General features: G+C 42.3%; 1 protein-coding gene across 2 annotated transcripts in view; it reads left to right on the forward strand.

Moving 5' to 3' along the window:
* Nucleotides 1-837: 837 nt before the first annotated feature.
* Nucleotides 838-17,223, forward strand: part of LOC118360933 (guanine nucleotide-binding protein G(I)/G(S)/G(T) subunit beta-1) — a 47,249-nt gene continuing 30,863 nt past the window's right edge. For both annotated transcript variants that reach the window (XM_035740509.2, XM_035740510.2), the window contains exon 1: nt 838-1,243. The gene's annotated coding sequence lies outside the window, so the exon portion shown is untranslated. The remainder of the gene's footprint in view (nt 1,244-17,223) is intronic.

Genomic DNA, 17,223 nt, shown 5'->3' on the forward strand with positions numbered 1-17,223 from the left:
GAGTAGACAGAGATGGTATAGTCCCCTGACAATTTTTGCTTTCACTGGTACTTCTGTTTTCTCTATTAAAGCTAGACTTTAATTGAAACAATAACAACGTCGGCACCCCAACTTTGTTTTGGTAAAAAGCTGAGGGATGGGCCTGGAGAAATGTAACCACTCTCAAATTCATAGACAGAGCTATAAAATCCATGAAATCAAAATGATAGTTTTAACCATGTTTTTAACCAACATTTACAATGTTTACAAACATTGGAGTAAAACAACCTTATACTTTGGGTTCTGATGGGGTATGACAGTTAAACTAAGCACATGAGGCATTTGTAAGTTATATTCTTCAAGAATCAATGGGTATTTATCAATAATTTATAAGGCCAAACATAGTTGTAGCAACTAGCAACTGGTATTAGCATTTTTGGCCCATCATGTCCAGATCATCCAAAAATATCTACAAGTTATTGTGAAGCTCAACAAAGTAACTCATAGATGTTTTGAACATGAAGCGTGGAAAAAATGCTAATATCGGTCCCATGACAATAATGTGATTTGTGCAACAAATGCTAAGACGTTAGCATGTGGAAACAGTGCCAGGGAAACCCAAGCATGGATTGTTGTCATACATTGTCCACAGACTGCTTACAGGGTAAGGAAACCAATATGACAATTTGTAATATGGGTGAACTATCCCTTTAATGTTAACACCCATTCATTGTAGTGCAAACTAAAATCACATGAAAAGCCAATATTTTGGTTTTCTATTACGCTAGCTACCAGCCAAATGACCAAGGCCCAGATTTTTTAAGGGAAGACGACCCTTTGCCGTGCGTTATGACGCACCCGTAACGTGGGGTTTCCTAGAGCTGAGAGCAGGGTTACCGCGCCCATCGCTGCTGTTTGAGGGCAGTAGGAAGAGTTTGAGATATTACTTGTGTGAATAAGTAGTGAATAGGGGAACAACGGTGGGAAAGACAAGGACAGAAGATTGGAAATAGGTTGTTGTGAGTTAGAAGACCGTCCCTAGACTCAAACGCATTGTTGTTCCACAAAGCAGTTGGTAGGGTTAACATTGCCTCATCATTGTGCTGGTGTGTCTCCCCTTGGCGGATCGAAAGCTGGGTTCGGGGAGTGCCGCTCCTCGATAGCTTGCTAGCTCTAGTCTGTGTGCTAGTAGGCGGAGAGGAGTCGATCTTCGCTGTTTCCAGTCTATGCGATATAAACAACGGATACCCTCGACTGAAAACGGGTAAGTTATGATTTGGGACGGAGGATTGACATGTTATTTTTTTAAAGATGTAATTTAGCATGCCTTGGTTTACGGTGTCTAACTCGCTAGGAAGCCAGGCGAAAGGGGTTAGCTAAATTGGGTTGAGTGACTCGCTGGTTGAATCTGCCTTTACTGCGACGGGGGTGGGGGTAGGTAACTAACTAAATAGTTGACCGACAATACACTCACGTTAAATGATTCGATGTTGAACTACTTTGAGTTGTGGCCGTAGCTACTCACAGTATATAACAGTAACTTTATGCAAACGTTTAAAACAATTTATAGTGCGGGTTAGTTATTTACGGTGGCTGGGGTTTAACTTGAGATGTTTTGCAATACTGTACATTGAGTGGGCTAGCAAGCTAACAAACGTTAGCTACCTTACCAGCAGCTAAATTTAAACTCAAACTAGTTGTAGTTAGTACTAGTTGCTAAGATCGATCGATAGCTAGTTAACGATAGGTAACTACTGTCAACATCTGATTTTCTGAGTTGCACTGCCTGTCACTCATTTAACTAACGTTAGCAAAATAGCAAACGTACTGTAGCCAACTAATGAAATGGTGTGAGTGGATTCAGCCTACTGTAAATTTGATTTTGACCGACATTCCATAGATAGCTACTGTAAATAGCTAACTAGTAAATTAGCAATGCTAGTTATTTTAAATGCTAGTTAAATACTACTGTACCAAATGACAGAGATGGTGATGCATAACGTTCTGATATATCTGACTTTGTATTTTTGCAAGGATTAAGTGATACGGTTACCCCGTAGAGGATTTGTTTTAATTTAATACAAGTCCGTGAGACTACAAATGTCTGGTACACCAACGCTGGGGCCGACAGCTAGTTTCGAAGATCCCCACTTTTTCGTAGTCCATACCTGACATAGACACTCTAAAAAGCCATAACGTTACAGCCTACGTTTGCTGGTTAGCAAGACAGTGGTTGTTTGCCTGCCAAAAGGAGCCAACCAAGATGTAAAGTTAGCTAGTTGCTGCTGGGACATTCGTTTTGTGTCCACTCTAACACTGTCGCCTAGCTAGCTAACGTTAGTTAAGTAGAAAGTGTTGCTAGTAAGCAGTAGTCTGGTTAGCCAGCTTGCTACTTTATTCGTGTACGGTGCATTTAATTTGTCTTAATTTGAGCCTCGACGTTTAATGATATAGAGATGTAGTAAACTTAACGTTAATTGGATTTCGACAATCTGTTCACCCTTGCCATGTGTCTATTAGCTAGTGTCCAAGTGGTTACAACTAAATAGTAATGCTGCTCCAGTGTGAATATTTAATGGAGTAAACTAGAGGAAATGAGTAACGTTCGCTTAAAATGAGGAAGCACCTAATCTTGTTAGTTTTTAACTATATAAATAAAAATGTAGGGATGCGACATATTATGCAAACATTTTAACGCGCGGGACTTTCAGTTCCATTGGACCAGACATTGTCGCGCAATGTTGAGAACGAGTAGTAACGATGTTGCCATTATCGAACTCTGGGTGAAAGGAAAAATCTCAGATTTGTTACATTTTGAAAAACAATATAGGGCGGTTATAGTTTCGGTTTCCCCCTGTAGTTATTTGCTAGCGTTAATCATTTCCCTCTTTCAAAAGGGCTATTTGTAATTCTTGCTTCACAAAGATGAATTCATTTCGTTAGTCCGCCACCCCCCCCCTGAATGAATGGGTTCCTGTATTCAGGGCCCAGGCAGCTGCAACGAACAAGATGGCGTTCAAAGCCTTTTTCCACACCGCTTTTTTACCCAGACTGAAAGACAGCAGCCCAGCATCGGATGTATTCAGGTTTACCATAATAGATATTGGGAATGTTTATTAATATACAGAGTTGGTAGTAAATATACGACTTTATAATGTATGAATAAATGATTCAAATGATATTAAAGTGAAACCGGTGTTTATAGTGTGGGGTGTGGGACATCTTGAATATTTGCCAGTGAGCTTCTACATTCAGAAATATTCTGTCTACGTGTACAAATATGTAATGGCACTCTCGACTTAAATACATCTCATTCATATGAAGAACAGCTAATGTTTTGACACTGTATTTGAGTCAGTATTCTTCCGATACAACTGTATGTTTCATTTTGATGTACGGTATTAAAGTAGTGTGTGTGTGTATATATATGTATGCATGTATACGTATGTATATATATATGTGTGTGTGTATACATAGAGTTGAAGTCGGAAGTTTACATACACCTTAGCCAAATACATTTAAACTCAGTTTGTCACAATTCCTGACATTTATTCCTAGTAAAAATTCCCTGTCTTAGGTCAGTTAGGATCACCACTTTATTTTAAGAATGTGAAATGCCAAAATAATAGAGAATTATTTATTTCAGCGTTTATTTCTTTCATCACATTCCCAGTGGGTCAGAAGTTTACATGCACTCAATTAGTATTTGGTAGCATTACCTTTAAATTGTCTAACTTGGGTCAAATGTTTTAGGTAGCCTTCCACAAACTTCCAAAATAATGGATGAATTTTGGCCCATTCCTCCTGACAGAGCTGGTGTAACAGAGTCAGGTTTGTTAGCCTCCTTGCTCACACACGCTTTTTCAGTTCTGCCCACAAATATTCTTCAGGATTGAGGTCAGGGCTTTGTGATGGCCACTCTAATACCTTGACTTTGTTGTCCTTAAGCCATTTTGCCACAACTCTGGAAGTATGCTTGGGGTCATTGTCCATTTGAACAAAGTGGGGGTCAAAATCAAAAGTAACACCAGTCTGTGTCTGGTGTGGCCACCAGCTGCATTAAGTATTGCAGTGCATCTCCTCCTCGTGGACTGCACCAGATTTCCCAGTTCTTGCTGTGAGATGTTACCCCAGTCTCCCCTGTAACGCACAGCGTTGAGATTGCCTGCAATAACAAGCTCAGTCCGGTGATGCTGTGACACACCGCCCCAGACCATGATGGACCCTCCACCTCCAAATCGATCCTGCTCCAGAGTACAGGCCTCGGTGTAATGGTGTAACGCTCATTACTTTGGCGATAAACACGAGTCCGACCATCACCACCCTTGAGACAAAACCGCGACTCATCAGTGATAAGCACTTTTTGCCAGTCCTGTCTGGTCCAGCAACGGTGGGTTTGTGCCCATAGGCAACGTTATTGCCTTAGAACAGGCCTACAAGCCCTCACTCAATCCTCTCTCAGCCTATTGCGGACAGTCTGAGCACTGATGGAGGGATTGTGCGTTCCTGGTGTAACTCGGGCAGTTGTTTTTGCCATCCTGTACCTGTCCCGCAGGTGTGATGTTCGGATGTACCAATCCTTTGCAGGTGTTGTTACATGTGGTCTGCCACTGTGAGGACGATCAGCTGTCCGTCCTGTAGCGCTGTCTGATGCGTCTCGCAGTACGGACATTGCAGTTTATTGCCCTGGCCACATCTGCAATCCTCATTCCTCCTTGCAGCATGCCTAAGGCACGTTCACGCAGATGAGCAGGGACCCTGGGCATCTTTCTTTTGGTGTTTTTACAGAGTCCGTAGAAAGGCCTCTTTAGTGTCCTAAGTTTTCATAAATGTGTCCTTAATTGCCTACCGTCTATAAGCTGTTAGTGTCTTAACGATCGTTCCACAGGTGCATGTTCATTAATTGTTTATGGTTCATTGAACAAGCATAGGAAACAGTGTTTAAACCCTTTACAATGATGATCTGTAAAGTTATTTGGATTTTTATGAATTATCTTTGATAGACAGGGTTCTAAAAAAGGGATGTTTCTTTTTTTTGCTGAGTTTGTGTGTGTGTACCAGTCAAGTTTATACTCACCTACTCATTCAAGGGGTTTTCTTCAGTTTTACTATTTTCTACATTGTTGAAAAGTAGTGAAGGCATCACCTGTGAATTTACACATATGGAATCATGTAGTAACCAAAAAAGTGTTAAACAAATCAAAATATATATTTTAGATTTGAGGTTCTTCAAAGTAGCCACCCCTTTCCTTAAAAGCTTTACACACTCTTGGCATTCTCTCAACCAGCTTCACCTGGAATGCTTTCCCAACAGTCTGGTAGGAGTTCCCACATATTCTGAGCATTTATTGGCTTATCTCCCTTCACTGCGGTCCAACTCATCCCAAACCTTCCGAATTGGGTTGAGGTCTGGTGATTGTGGAGGCCAGGTCATCTAATGCATCACTCTTCAAAACTCTTATTGGTCAAATAGCCCTTACACAGCCTGGAGGTGTGTTGGGCCATTGTCCTTTTGACAAACAAATTATAGACCCACTAAGCACAAACCATAGGGGATGGCTTATTGCTGCAGAATGCTATGGTAGCCATGCTGGTTAAGTGTGCCTTGAATTCTAAATAAATCAGTGTCACCAGCAAAGCCCTGAATACAGAAAATGAATGGCGAGTTATTTTCTGGAAACGGTAGAGCAGTCTTCCTCACCACTCCATTTGAGGATATGTGTCTAGGTAATGATTTAAGATACAATAATTCATAGATTTTTGTACATATTTGCCAACTTTGTTGTTCAGTGATCTTTTGTATGTATCATATGTTTTTGATAAAAATGTTATCCAAATAAAAAGTGAATGCTTGCTGTATCTATGAACTTAAAATATCAGTACTGGGTCTGCTCCTTTACCATTGTCACATTTTGATTATAGGCTAGTCCTACATGTCTTTTCTAGACTTAAATAAGTTAATGTGACTTGGAGCAAAGCATGTCCTGTGGATGAGAGGGGCATTGTGAAATATCATATTGCTTGTAAGAGATGCATTGGCCCACTTCTGCCATAACTTAACTTATTCATTTATTGAACGTGGTTTTGATTTTCGTTTGTCTTGATTCACTTTGAACAACAATTGGTGCCTATACCTACAGGGTACTGGCCATCAAGCAGACTGAAGCCTTTTGGTCCTTAAATATGTATTCAATGCTATGTCTTTACTAGGAACCCCCCCCCCCCTGCTTAAATAACAAAAATGTGACCCGAAATAGTCTTCACCTAATTTCTCAGTCTTACTCACAGAAATCTTAGCACCACTGTGGTTTCTCTCATCATGGAAGTGTGATTGAGTCTAATCAGTGACTACAGTATTCAGGCCTCCAGGCTCTCTGATCTCATAGCTCTCATCTCAAAGTTACTTACAGGTCAGAACACCACACACCTCCAGTAGAACATCAGGAGATGCTTTGCACAAATCTACGTCCCCTTCTGTGTCAGTTCATGTAAACTGTTGTCTAAAAGACTTTCACTCATCTAAATGTGCATATTTCATTTTGTGTGACTGCGACTCCGCTGTTACCATACATGATCCACTGCCTCATGTTGACTTTTGGCAGGAACAAGGAGGGAGGCTATTTAAACTCATTTTTCGACCACTCCACAACCTGTTGAGTGTAGGGGGCAGTATTTCGATTTATGGATGAAAATTTGGGAACATTTTAACGGCCAATTTCTCTGGCCCAGAACGTAGAATATGCATATAATTGTCAGATTAGGATAGAAAACGCTCTCTAAAGTTTCCAAAACTGTCAAAAATGTTGTCTGTGAGTATAACAGAACTGATATTGCAGGTGAAAACCTGATGCAAATTCAACCAGGAAGTGGCCTCTATTTTGAAAGCTCCATGTTCCATTGAATGCCTTTCCTCCATTTAAAGGGATATCATCCAGATTTCTTTTCCTACGGCTTCCCCATGTTGCGAACAGTCTTTGGACATAGTTTCAGGCTTTTATTTTGAAAAAATGGGCGAGAAAGATCACATCACGTCAGTGTAAAGCTGGGTGTCCCCAGAGTTTTGCTTGCGCAATAGTTTGGAGCAGCCATCGTGTGTCTCCTATTGACGAAGCTAAAGTCCCGGTTGATATATTATATATTGAAAAAAACAACCTGAGGATTGATTATTTAAAAAAAAGTTTGACTTGTTTCTGTGAAAATTACGGATACTATTTGGAATTTTCGTCTGCGATGTGGATTTCTGAACAACGCGCCAAACAAATGGAGGTATTTTGGATATAAAAATCATCTTTATGGAACAAAAGGAACATTTATTGTGTAACTGGGAGTCTCGTGAGTGCAAACATCCGAAGATCATCAAAGGTAAGCAATTCATTTTTATTGCTTTTCTGACTTTCGTGACCATTCTACTTGGCGGCTAGCTGTTTGTAATATTTTGTCTACTGAGACAGATGTTAGCTTTCGCTGAAAAGCTTTATTGAAATCTGACATGCCAGGTGGATTAACAACACGCTAAGCTGTGTTTTGCTATATTGCATTTGTGATTTCATGAACATTTTATTTTTAGTAATTTTAATTTGGCATGCTGTAAATTATCCTTCTAATGGGATGGGTGCATCAAGCAAGAAGTTAACCAACTATAGTTTTGGCGAGTCAGTTAGGACATCTACGTTGTGCATGACGGAAGAACCAGACTTGTGGAGGTCTACAATTTAGTTTGTGTAGTCTTGATAAGATTTATTTTGATTTACCCATGATGTCAAGCAAAGCGGCACTGATTTTGAAGGTCGGCCTTGAAATACATCCACAGGTACACCTCCAATTGACTCAAATGATGTCAATTAGCCTTTCGGAAGCTTCTAAATCCATGACACCATTTTCTGGAATTCTCCAAGCTATTTAAAAGGCACAGTCTACTTTCATGTATGTAAACTTCTGACTCACTGGAATTGTGATACAGTGAATTATAAGTGAAATAATCTGTCTGTAAACAATTGTTGTAAAAGTTACTTGTGTGGACCGCGCAGCTGTCATACCGCTCAGGAAGGAGACAAAGTGCAAATCAATCCCAATGTTAAGGACTCTTGGAAGATTAGTCCAAATGGGGACTAAAAGAGATCCTAATAAAATCAATCCCAGAACAATAGCAAAGGACCATGTGAAGATGCTGGAGGAAACGGGTACAAATGTATCTGTATCCACAGTAGAATGAGTCCAATATCGACATAACCTGAAAGGCCGCTCGGCAAGGAAGAAGCCAGACTACGGTTTGCAACTGCACTTCGGGACAAAGATCCTACCTTTTGGAGAAATGTCCTCTGGTCTGATTAAAGAAAAATAAAACCGTTTGGCCATAATGACCATTATGTTTGGAGGAGAAAGGGGGAGGCTTGCAAGCCGAAGAACACCATCCCAACCGTGAAGCACGGAGGTGGCAGCATCATGTTGTGGGGGTGCTTTGCTGCAGGGGGGACTGGTGCACTTCACAAAATAGATGGCATCACGAGGGAGGGAAATGATGTGGATATATTGAAGCAACATCTCAAGACCTCAGTCAGGAAGTTAAAGCTTGGTTGCAAATGGGTCTTCCAAATGGACAATGACCACAAGCATACTTCCAAAGTTGTGGCAAAATGGCTTAAGGACAACAAAGTCAAGGTATTGGAGTGGCAAAGCCCTGACCTCAGTCCTGTAGAAATTTTTTCGGCAGAACTGAAAAAGCATCAGCTCTGTCAGGAGGAATGGGCCAAAATTCCCCCAACTTATTGTGGGAAGCTTGTGGAAGGCTACCCAATACATTTGACCCAAGCTAAACTATTTAAAGGCAATGCTACCAAATACTAATTGAGTGTATGTAAACTTCTTACCCACTGGGAATGTGATGAAAGAAATAAAAGGTGAAATAAATAATTTCCTGCTATTATTCTGACATTTCACATTCTTAAAATAATGTGGTGATCCTAACTGACTTAAGACAGGGAATTTTTATTAGAATTAAATGTCAGGAATTGTGAAACTGAGTTTAAATGTGTTTGGCTAAGGTATATGTAAACTTCCGACTTAAACTGTATACATATAGTGCCTTACACGGAGACTTCAGTCGGTGTCTATCAGACTCGTGGAGTTGACACGTTAGTTTGACTGTGACAATACTAACGTTTTGCCTTGACAATCAGGATGCGAAAGCAGACTCCGAATTTGTCTGAATGACGTTTTCTTCACTGGCTTGACTTGTTCATCTTAGACTGAGCGATGACATGATGAGCATGATCACTACCAGGGGATGAGCTGAATTATCTGCCCTTTGGATAACCAGAGGGGAGTATTTGTTTTAAACATAATTTCATCCCACTGGATTTTCATGTGAGCGTAGGGAATAATAGGGATTAAAATCTTACCCTCTGTGGATTTCAGCTTTTAGGATTACAAGGTTTGGTCAATGATAGTGCTGATTTTCCTATGATCCTGCTTTCAGCCATATGGAATTTCTTACTGTCACAATAGCAGTCCCGCCCTGTTATCATGAATGGGACTGCAACAGCCAGACTAGATTTTATTTAACATTTTTATAGACAAGTGAGTTAAGAACAAATTCTTATTTTCAATGACGGCCTAGGAACAGTGGGTTAACTGCCAGATTTGTACCTTGTCAGCTCGGGGGTTTGAACTTGCAACCTTCCGGTTACTAGTCAAACGCTCCAACCACTAGGCTTCCCTGCCGCCCCAGATGGGATTATCTATAAGTGAATTGTTGTTTAGTTTCTGTCTAATGATGGGGGAGAAAATCGATACAATTACATATTGGGATATGTCGGCTGTGCCAAAATGCCAGAATCTTTCTTTAAATGGCTTGTTCTCCATCTTTTTTAAATGGACGGCCAATATGTTTTCAGCACCTATTTCCATGACTGATAAAAAATCGCTTTCTCTCTGCGGCAGGCCTATATGTTTGGAACATTGAATCACAGTATCAAATCACAATTCCTATTGAATCGTGATGAACTTAAAATCGCAATTCATATTGTATCGGTACTAGTATCGTGATATCGTATCGTGAGGTCCCTGACAATTTCATCCCTATTTTTTTTTTTACCGACCTACACCCTTTGTTTTACCATAGACGTGTTTATTTTGGATATTCTGCTTCACATAACTATTGCATTTTTGTAAAAATGTCCACATTGCGACATTTTTTTTGACTCTGATTAATGATGACTCTAAGTTAAAAGGAAACCATACAAAACTTGCTATGATATGTTCGTACTGGGGCAATATTTAACTTGGCAGCCCAGTACTTGGGCCTAAGAAACACTAACAGGCATTAACATCCTTCTGTAAGAGGAACACAGTCGGGTCAGATCACCCAGGGCAGGCAGCAGCCGTTTGACTGCTAATATTAACCTCCCTTACTTCAACGGATATACAGTCAGAACCAAGTCATTCCAATAAATTTCCCAGACAAGTTCCTTTTCCTTGCTTGGCCCGTCCTTACCCCTTCCTCAACCTCACCTGTAGTGCAGGCTGACAGCTCGTCTTTACTTTAGGGTTCATAGATGAGCTGTCATCCGTGTTTTACCAAATCTGACCCGTTTCCACCCGTGCTGAAGATTCTGAGATTGTATGCTGTCCATTTTCTCTCTCTCTCAAGCACCATCCACTCTGCTCCACTCACTCTCTCCTGCTATTCCCCCAATGGGTCACGACATGGCAGCCACAGCAGCAGTGCCCTTCCATGGGGCTCGGCTATTTCCGATGCAACCCTACTTTTTTAAACCCAGGTGCCAGTTGAATAGTGACTGGGCACTAGTGCGCTGGCCAACCCAGCCTGCTCTGCTCTCTCTGGGCTGAGGGAAGGGTGGGATGTTGAAGCCTGGGCCTGACCCCCTGAGGTCGAAGTTTATTTGAACACAAACAAGCACATCTTCACCACCACTGGGTTATTTTAAGTATTGGCCTCATGTGACTGGCCACTCTTCTCTGCTGCCCCCCTCTCTCTTCTGTCTCCCCCCCCCTTTCTCCTCGCTCTCAGCTGTATGAACAGGTCAGTGGTGGGGTGTGTGGATACCCTGGTTATTCTGGGCATCCCAGGTGTGTGGTTTGTTAGCTATCAGCTTCATAATCTGCATTTCTTTCCTGTGTTTTACCTGAGGACAAACATGTCCTTTGTCAGTACATCTCCTCTGTTCCATTGTTAGTTGTCCCAATATGTGGGAGAAAGCTAAGTAAATACAAGCCACACAGTTTCGGTTAGCTGTATACCAGGACAGCAGTGTTGTGGTAACCATTCTGCTCACCAGCTAGTTTGAATGAAGGTCTGCACTGTGTGGCCCTGGCTTTTTCAGGGATGACTGCACGGCTGAGGGCCCCACTATGTTTTGAATAGTCAAAGTGAGTGGCGACAGGGCAGTTAGTGAGCCCTTTACTCCTGTGTCATCGGTCGTTCCACTGCTCTGGAGTCCTGTCAACCTAAAACAGCACTTTGCATGGGGAACCTCAGGGCTCTGCTTATCTGAAGAAAAGCCTATTGCTGTCTATTTACATTCAGCCCCATAGATTTTACTGCCTGCTGGAAAATGTGACCAAACCAGAACTCTGACAGGAAGGCAGTGAGTTTTTATACGTCAAAAAAAGAGACCGTGAGTCGCCGGAGTAAAAAGGACTGGCTGACTGTCATGTGACACTTCACGCGTGTTCCTCTCTTTTTGGTATTTGGGAGAGAGGGCAGGGGGAGGGGTAAATATATTAAAGGAGTGTATTTTGTTTTTTAAACAGTCATGCTTTTGGCTTTGGGCAAGCTTGACTCTTGTTTTTTCTGTGCCTTCATTTTTCCGTAATGAAAAAGCTAGTTGTGCAAATGTCACAAGCACAAATGGAAATAAATGGCGTGGCATTTGGAGTAAGTCTGCCAGCATGGGTACTATCCTGTGGAACCTGTTTGGCTCAAGCCTTGTGCTCGGGGATGCTGCTGCGAGGATGGGAGAGGCAGAGGGTGGGCGTACCAGGCGGCCGTGCGGATGGGTGCCTGGGAATTTAGGTGCTGGAGGACAGGTGAAGAGTTACGGACAGCTCTGTTTCTCTTAATGACCCGGTTCTTTCTAGAGTGGTAAAGTTTAGAAAGCTGCACTTTACTATGACTGGAATGCCTGATAGTGATTTGGAAATAGTTATCTGTGTGTTAATCTCAGTATTGTGGTTGTATACAAGTATGGCTACCTGAGAGAAATTAGAAAAAATAAAGATACCCCACTGCGATTATGCCATGCTTGTGGGAGTTTGGTAAAGTGGAATGTAATTTTTTTTGTGGAGCGGAGCACAGGTTAGCATTTATAATTGAAAATCATTGTGCCCCATTTGCTTTTGCAATTTAGGCAATACAATTTCAAAAGCCTTAGTATTTTAAAAGTTAGGCTTAGTGGAAATAACACAAACCTCCTTGTTAACTGACTCTGAGGATGCCCAGCTTTCCTATGCATGTGCCTCGTGTAAGAGAAGTGTACATTCATGTACTGTATGTGTGCTGTCGTGTGTTGGGCCTGCGTAGCCATGGATTTAAGTGTAGTGCTCCTTTTCTCATCCTTTAATTGAATTGCGCCCGTGTGTTTCTTCCCCACATCCATTCTGAAGTCAGCCCCATGGTTCGACAGCAGTAGGGTTCTTGTTTACCGAAGCCACGTTTCTAACCGTAGTGGGGGGGGTCGTCCCAGTTGTAGAGGAAATGCAAGGGACATCGCTAGTTGCCATATGCATGTAGCCCCTGGGTGTGAAGCTGCTGAGCAGGAACTGGTTTTGTGTAGACAGAATATACGGTATGTAGAGAGAGGCCTGATGCTAGTGTCCTCTGAGAGTGGGGCCTTTTATGATGGCCAACCCATCCCGTCTATCCCCATTAGCCCTGAGGTCCTGACTTCAATGGGACTCACAACATAATAAAAGGATACTTCTGTGTTGGGCCTTTTTGTCAATGTGTACACAAGCTCAAGTATTGTGTGACCATCTTTATTGTCATTTTCTCAATTGTATGTCTAGTCAGCTCTGACAGAACAGCATAAAGAGTCTCTCGGGTCAATTAAGTGAATAAGAAAAAACAATTGTATTTGGTCCAAGCAGTCACAAAATAAATGTGTTGGCCATTAGTGAGGCTACTGTCATTGGTAAGAGTACTGTTACATATGCCTAGTAGGTATTGCAGAGAAACACAGCAAGACTGTAACAATAAAAACACTGCTGCAAGTCTGAATATACGGATTTATACAAGGAATTACCAGATCAGAGGAACCCTATCCCAATCAAAAGCGTTTCACGTTATGTATTCTAGCCCCAGGATTTTGGATCCAAGTCTGCTTTGCCCTATTTTCGATGGTGGGAAAGTAGGCTAGTGGGTACTCATTTCAGTTCATTTAAACTTTCCTATAAGTTTTGGAATTCACCCATTCCTGACATGGGCCAGTTGTAGTCAGGTGGTCTCAATTCCCCAGTCCCACAGTGTAAAATTGTCATGGTTATAAGAGGCTGCCTCATGTGGAAACATGTCAATGTCTATGCTGTAGTGTGTGCGTGCCATATTCTGGGTTGTTTGCGGCTCTGTCTGGGAACATGGTGAATAGCGGGCAGTGGCCCCTCCCAGTCATTGCGGTGTCTGGCTGTTTGATTTGAATTTGTATGTTCGACAATAACCGTTTGCTTTCTCTCTCGCTTTCTCTGGTGTTTTCCGCTAGCACCGGCAGTCGGTTACACAGCAGATTATACTCCTTTTCAGGTGGGTACTTTTTCCACTTAATATAACTAGGCTACTTATCATTTAGCTAGCTAGAAAAGTCAGCTGAGCCCCCTCCTGCAAGAATGAACGATATGCATCTTCTAGCAATCTATTGATAGGATAGACTTACGCAATTACTATTTGAGGGATGACAGGAAAATGCTGCTGGTTTGACAGTCTGTTTGTCCCGCCTCTCGGTATATTGGTGTGTACGCTGTGGTTGCAGTCTAATTTCTTTACACAGAGGGACAGGGCATGAATTGGCACGTCCTACACTGCTCAAAAAAATAAAGGGTACATTAAAATAACACATCCTAGATCTGACCTAATGAAATATTCTTACTAAATACTTTTTTCTTTACATAGTTGAATGTGCTGACAACAAAATCACACACAAATTATCAATGGAAATCAAATTTATCAACCCATAGAGGTCTGGATTTGGAGTCTCACTCAAAATGAAAGTGGAAAACCACACTACAGGCTGATCCAACTTTGATGTAATGTCCTCAAAATAAGTCAAAATGAGGCTCAGTAGTGTGTGGCCTCCACGTGCCTGTATGACCTCCCTACAACGCCTGGGCATGCTCCTGATGAGGTGGCGGATGGTCTCCTGAGGGATCTCCTCCCAGACCTGGACTAAAGCATCCGCCAACTCCTGGACAGTCTGGTGCAACGTGGCGTTGGTGGATGGAGCGAGACAGGATGTGCTCAATTGGATTCAGGTCTGGGGAACGGGGAAGTGTGCCAGTCCATAGCATCAATGCCTTCCTCCTGCAGGAACTGCTGACACACTCCAGCCACATGAGGTCTAGCATTGTCTTGCATTAGGAGGAACCCAGGGCCAACCGCACCAGCATATGGTCTCACAAGGGGTCTGAGGATCTCATCTCAGTAACTAATGGCAGTCAGGCTACCTCTGGCGAGCACATGGAGGGCTGTGCGGCCCCCCAAAGAAATGCCACCCCACACCATGACTGACCAACAGCCAAACTGGTCATGCTGGAGGATGTTGCAGGCAGCAGAACGTTCTCCACGGCGTCTCCAGACTGTCACTTCTGTCACATGTGCTCAGTGTGAACCTGCTTTCATCTGTGCCCCGGACCAGTGGGCCAACTAAACCTGTGGATCTCGTAACTTTTCTGCGCATTTTGGCTTTCCAGTTCAACATTTACCTACAGTTGGTTGGAAACTACACATAAATGTTATGCTGTTTGTATTTATATTAGGGAAAGTGATTTACAAAAGTTAACCTTCTATAGTGAACATGCCAGCAATATGCTGGCTGCTGTTGATCGTACAAAAATATCCCTAGCATTTTTCTTGGCTAGCCTACATGTCTCTCTCTTGGAATATTCCATAACTTCTTAAGGTATAGGGGGCAGCATTTTCACTTTTGGATAAATAGCGTGCCCAATTTCAACTTCCTGCTGCTTATGCCAAGAATATAAGATATGCATATTATTTGTAGATTTGGATAGAAAACACTCTGACGTTTCTACAACTGTTTAAATCATGTCTGTGAGTATAACAGAACTTATGTAGCAGGCAAAACCCAGAGGACTAACCATTCAGAATTTTTTTAGGGGGGAGGTCTCTGTCTGTTCAGTGAGGTCTCATCGGGAAATAATATTTCTTAGGCACTTGTTTTCAGTTCCTACCGCTTCCACTGGATGTCACCAGTCTTTGGAATTTGGTTGAGGTTGTTCCTTTGTACAATGAAGAAGTACGGCCATCTAGGAACTGTGTAACACTGAGAGTTGCGCAAGACTTGAAAAGTAGCGTTGGTTTGTCTTCCTGTATTGAACACAGATAGACCCGTCTTCAATTTGATCGATATACTAACGTTTAAAAACACCTAAAGTTGTATTACAAAAGTAGTTTGAAATGTTTTGGCAAAGTTTACAGAAAATAACTTTTGAGATATTTTGTATTTACAAATTGGAAGTTTTTTTTTTCTGGATCAAACGCGCCAAATTGACATTTTGGATATAAATGGACGGAATTAATCGAACAAAAGGACCAATTGTGATGTTTATGGGACATATTGGAGTGCCAACAAAAGAAGCTTGTCAATGTCAGATGTTACTATGGAATACTGAGTAGAATTACAAGCGTTTCATAAGTGTCAAAGGCTTTTATTGACAATTACATGAAGTTGATGCAAAGAGTCAGTATTTGCGGTGTTGACACTTCTTTTTCAAGACCTCTGCAATCTGCCCTGGCATGCTGTCAATTAACTCCTGGGCCACAACCTGACTGATGGCAGCCCATTTTTGCATAATCAATGCTTGGAGTTTGTCAGAATTTGTGGGTTTTTGTTTGTCCACCCGCCTCTTGGGGGTTGACCAAGTTCTTTGTGGCTTTAAAAATTAATATTTGTCATTCTCAGAACTTTTGGCCACGACTATGTAGGCAGCAGCCTCTGTGTTAGTGATGGCTGTGTCTGGTCTTGAGATTGATAAATAGCTTCTGTCTCGGTCCAAGCTTTGATGTTATATATGGATCTAGGTCTACTGATTTTAATCAAAGCATTGACTATGGATTAGTCAACTGCTGCTTTCTGTCGCAAAGCCCATGTTTAACACCTGCTTCATTCTTCAGTCATACCTTTTTCAAAGGAAGCTTGACACATGTGGACTCTTCCATGATTCTTTGAAGGCCCATTGCAGTAAATGTTAATTTTACTGTGTTTTACATCATGTTGTACAACAGCAGATGAAAGTAACACTGTAGAAGTGTAAAAAAATTTATCAGCGATACTTACTGAGGGTTGTGATTTGGTTGGCCATTCCATGAGCGTGTGGAAACGCTTTCTGTCTCTCGTGCTCGCTTGCTCTCTTTTCCTTAATGCTACTGCTGGACTCCATTTGGCAAAGAGAGGGCCTGAGAGCCGGAGTGAGTGTGGCCGAGGCTTTTAAGAAATTGCTCGGAGTGATTCCTGCCTTTCCCCATCAGCCCCCTTGTCCCGGACCTTTTTGTGACCTTGTGTTTCAGCTCCCTTCGCATGCATGACTTCCTCGCAGCACTTAGCCCCCTGTTCAGACACTGGCCGCACACTGTCCAGCTGCCCGTCTACTCTGCACCCAGTAGGCCTTCATCCCAGTGACGGGGCAGGCCTTTGGAAAGCCACCCCATGAACCCTCATAAGGGGGGCTGGTAGAAGGGAGTGCCTGAGTTCATCACTGCTCCTTAAGGGGAGTCAGTAGAAGGGGTAGGATTGTCTCAGTCCTGGAGGAGAGGTGGAGAATTAAGGGGAGAACTGGTGGGGGATATTCACATCACAGCAACCTGGAACTCCATTTGAGAAGCAAGCCAGTGGGGAAGAGTGCGGTATGGAAGCCCAGTTCAGGTTTGTGCTACAGTATGGAGAAGAGCGATAGCATTTGTTTGGCTGTTCCTCCATATTTTCAGTTCCTTGTCCTCATGAAAGACTGATGTCCGAAAGACTGATGTCTTGACTTTTTGTGCTCGGTACTGTCCAAGTA

This window comes from Oncorhynchus keta, chromosome 28 (assembly GCF_023373465.1).
Source record: "Oncorhynchus keta strain PuntledgeMale-10-30-2019 chromosome 28, Oket_V2, whole genome shotgun sequence".
Classification (NCBI taxonomy): domain Eukaryota; kingdom Metazoa; phylum Chordata; class Actinopteri; order Salmoniformes; family Salmonidae; genus Oncorhynchus; species Oncorhynchus keta.